This window comes from Palaemon carinicauda, chromosome 4 (genome assembly GCF_036898095.1).
Source record: "Palaemon carinicauda isolate YSFRI2023 chromosome 4, ASM3689809v2, whole genome shotgun sequence".
NCBI lineage: Eukaryota > Metazoa > Arthropoda > Malacostraca > Decapoda > Palaemonidae > Palaemon > Palaemon carinicauda.
The window spans coordinates 162,016,985-162,021,984 of NC_090728.1; the positions used below are offsets into that span (position 1 = coordinate 162,016,985).

Here is a 5,000-nt window from a genome sequence, read left to right on the forward strand (position 1 = left end):
TATTATAAACAGCACAAGGTTACATAAAAAAATAGTAATTCAGTAAATAAAAACAAAAACATCATGCCTGCGATTCAAACATTAGATCTATATATTGTAGATATATACAAGACATTATTACAAATGAAGTCATGGCGTGGTAAGAACGTTAAATAATACGGGCGACTATTCATCAAGATCTCATCCACTATCTGTCGTTACGATTGATAAACAAGTCTGAAACTGAAGCCAAGGGCATCAGTACCCGAGATAAAACAGCTAAAAATATCCTTAAATGCAGTAATGTGGCGTACACGGCTGGCCCCTATGGTCATTGGTTGCTTCTGGTACGGGGTATGACAATCTCTCAAGTATAAATCAACATTGAGATCCATTTGCATTCAGTGGCTACTTTTCACTTGGTAAGGGTAGGAGACTCTTTAGCAATGGCAAGCATCTCTTCAAGGAGGACACTCCAACATCAAACCATTGTTCTCTAGTCTTAGATAGTGCCATAGCTTCTGAGCCATGGCATTTCACTGTTCTATCTGTTTCCTTGTTTGCTTACCCTACTGGGCTACTTTACCAGTTGGAGCTCTTGGGCTTATAGCAACCTACTTTTCTAACTAGGGCTGTAGCTTAGCAAGTAATAATAATAATAATAATAATAATAATAATAACAATAATAATAATAATAATAATAATAATAATAATAATAATAATGATAATAATAATAATAGCAATAATAATAATAATAAAATATTAAAGGTTAAGTAGTAAAAATAAAGATAGAGAGGACTGCTTACGACGATACTAATTATCATAACAAAAAGAGTTTTCAACTAGCAAAAAAAACTGATGTACCAAATTACACGAGATAGTTAAGAGAGCCTTCGGTAACAAGATAACTAAGATACTGTGAAAGAGTGAGGTACGCAAATCTGATTATAGTATAGTACTTATCATTATCGTGTTTTTTTTTTTTTGTTTTTTTTTGGGGGGGGGGTGCATACCAGATGAAGGAAAAAACAACTCTGATTTTGAGGAATGAAATAAATTGTTTACTGGCTACAAATTGAATGCTGTTAAGGATCTTAGAATATTTCATTTTCATTCTTATTAATTCTCTAGTAATTTATCTATTTCCTTTCCGCACTGGGCTATTTTTCCCTGTTGGAGCCCTTGGGCTTATAGCCTCTTGCTTTTCCAACTAGGGTTATAGCTTAGCTAATAATGATAATGAAAGTAATAATAATAACAACAACAACACTAATAATAATAATAATAATAATAATAATAATGATAATAATAACAATAATAATAATAATAATAATAATAAATGTGCATTGGCGAGTTCGATTAACTTTTACCCACTTTGTTCTTAAATATACTAAAAAATTAGTAATTAAATCATTTTCCAGTTTATAGATGTTACAATTAAATACTTTTATTAAGGAAATAGACGTTACAAATAAATCCTTTTATTAAGGGAACATTATAGCTTACACGTCTTAGAGTAAAACAAATCCCGGGACCTAGAATGAATGAGCCAGATAAAACAGGATGAACGGTAGCCTACACGAATGGTAAATTTCATTGTAAATTATCATTATACTTGAGACGAATTAATTCCAGAAGGATGAAAATACTGTATATGAATCCAAGGCAAGAAAATATTACTCGCTATTCCAACTTATACATTTTACACTTTACTTTTATGAAATACATCTTACTTTTAAAGGTCGTTCATGAGTGGCTAATGAAAAAGGCATAGACAGGGTATAAATGTGATTGGAGCCAAGGACTATTTTCCGGCCAACCTATGATTAAGGGGTACCAAACTCACATACTTACCCGACAAATTGCGAGTCTTAGATATTTCCATTAGACTAAATATACAGTGACTAACATCCATGCAAAGATAGGGATAACATAAAAAACTAGCAAACCAATAGTAAATTATCATTAAGTGAAAAAATCTCATTTATATTGGAAGGAAATTACAGGATAAAGTGATCTGTCAATAAAGGAAAGAAAGATTAAATGATCTTTGATAGAAAACGAAATAATCAAAAGTAGTTACATTATTATTATTATTATTATTATTATTATTATTATTATTATTAGCCAAGCTACAATCCTAGTTGGAAAAGCAAGATGCTACAAGCCCAGGGGCTCCAATATAGAAAAATAGCCCAGTGAGGAAAGGAAATAAGGAAATAAATAAATGCTGAGAATAAATTAACAATAAATCATTCTAAAAACAGTAACAACGTCAAAACAGACATGTCCCATACAAACTATTAACAACGTCAAAAACAGATATGTCATATATAAACTAAAAAAGGACTCATGTCAGCCTGGTCAACATAAAAACATTTGCTCCAACTTTGAACTTTTGAAGTTCTACTGATTCAACTACCCGATTAGGAAGATCATTCCACAACTTGGTCACACCTGGAATAAATCTTCAGCCGATCGTATATTGTTTGTTCGTAAAAAGATATTTAATTCTAGAGATTATCCTGACTTTACTACAATTTACAAAATGAATTTGTAAACATAAAGAACCATTGATACATCATAATATAATATTAATGGAATAATTTTGAAAATCATATATTCATCGTTCTCTTTATCCATCTGTTCTTTTATGGAAGACTGCACCGCCCCCCCCCCCACCCCAGCCATGTAACGAGAGGCATCACTGAAATTATAATAGTTAAGATATTATCATTCACATTGAAGGGATCATTCTTTCTGTCATATAAGTGCTAATAAAATTTACGAAAATAATAAATGCTATCATATTTACAAAAACCTAATCTCCCCTATATGATAAAGAGCAAGTGACTGGATATATATATATATATATATATATATATATATATATATATATATATTTATACACACACACATATATATATATATATGTGTGTATATATATATGTGTATATATATATATATATATATATATATATATATATATATATATATATATACATATATATGATACTTGTTTCCTGTCAAGGTCAGCGGTCTCTCCCGTCCTTAGGGATGGGAACAGAGGGTGTAGTCATACCCTGGTAAGAGAGGGTGCGTGTATATCTATCTAAATATTTAGCCGCAATTTTTGACGGGGCGCGTACACTAGAGTATAATATGAAAATTAAAAAAAATGAGAATAACAACACATCACATGGAGATAACAGTTTCCCACGGCCGGAGATGTCTACCCTTTCCTCATTATCTCAATTAGGATTAACTTTCTTCATTTGATGATGAGTGCGTGTTGCTATTAGGATCCATAGCAGCACAAACACGCATATGGCGTTTACATAATAAATAAATGGCCGTATTGCTGAATTCAAAGTCGTAAACATTGATTCAACAACCTTGTTAAATTTGATGAAATTATTAGTGACCTTCAAACTAATCAGTCTGATAAGATATACATTTTACCTTAACAACGAGAACAACAACAAATACACCCGTTTCTATAGTCCACTGCAGGTCAAAGGCCTCAGACATGTTCTTATTCATCTCTGGGGTTTGGCCAGTTTTCATCCCCACGCTGGACAATGCGGATTGGTGACGGTGGGAGACTTCGTCTGATTTCTCACAGTAAACCAACATATTATGGGTGGCCCTGTCTAGTACAGCTTTGCTGATCATGGCGATACACAAACACTTTCACCACGTTAAGGTATCCCCACTCAAAAAGGGTTTCCTTAAATATTAATCAAACCACAGAGATCCCCACAGAATAAAGCTCCAGGAATTAACTATTAAGTCATTCCTGTTATCGAAAAAACATCCTTGGATGGAAGTATCTACCTATAAAAATGACAAGCAATGCCAGTGGAATGAATATGTTGATTAATTTTTCTCAAAATACTCGTAAAATATTTCCATCGTGTATCTGAGAGTTGATCTAGAATGCTAAAATTTGGAGATTACTTTACAAAATTTACAGTAAAAATATAGTAAAATGTTTATGTAATATGTTCATTAAATTCGGTCCGGTAACTGCACAGAAGCGTAATTATGAAAGGTTTATATTATACTTATTCAATTCTCAGCCCAGAGAAAGGCGCTTTAGATATAAATGGTTTTAATGACATGGTCTAAAATATGTCACGAAGTAAAACGTCATATATTTCGCAAACACATCTCGATATAATAATGTGTACATATATGTATATATATATATATATATATATATATATATATATATATATATATATATAAATAAATATATATATATATACATACATACAAATGTATATATACATATATATACATATATACATATATATGCGTAGGTGTGTGTGTGAGAGTGTGTATTACAGTATGTATGTATTTGTGTGTGGCGGTACACATACATACCTATATGCTGTATAGGTACGTATATATATATATATATATATATATATATATATATATATATATATATATATATATATATATATATATATACGCGCATATAGATAGAAAGATAGATAGATAGATGACAATATTTAAAGATAGAGGTTTGGGTTATCAGTATTTGGACAGATAACACTATCAGCCTAGTAAATAACCTCACTGGCATAACGTACTTGACGAAACACTTGTAGTTACTAATCTGACTGAAGCCTCTTGATAAGAAGATACTAAACGGAGTACACTAGTATGGAGACGTAAATGTTTAATTACTATTATTATTACTTGCTAAGCTACAACCCTAATTGGAGAAGCAGGATGCTATAAGCCCAGGGGCTCCAACAATGAAAATAGCCTAGTAAGGAAAGGAAACAATTAAAAATAAAATATCTTAAGAAGAGTAACAACATTACAATAAATATTTCCTATATAAACTATAAAAAATTTAACAAAACAAGATGAGAAATAGGATAGAATAGTGTGCTCGAGTGTACCCTTAAGCAAGAGAAATCTAACCCAAGACTGTGGAAAACCATGGTACAGAAGCTATGGCACTATCCAAGACTAGAGAACAATGGTTTGATTCTAAGAGTGTA

The 5,000-nt window shown here is 31.3% G+C and overlaps 2 protein-coding genes across 2 annotated transcripts in view; one reads left to right on the forward strand and one right to left on the reverse strand.

Annotated features, from left to right (window-relative positions):
- LOC137639736 (uncharacterized) overlaps positions 1-5,000 on the reverse strand; it is a 136,001-nt gene that overhangs the window by 49,307 nt on the left and 81,694 nt on the right.
- LOC137640125 (ileal sodium/bile acid cotransporter-like) overlaps positions 1-5,000 on the forward strand; it is a 30,755-nt gene that overhangs the window by 959 nt on the left and 24,796 nt on the right. The window lies entirely within an intron of this gene.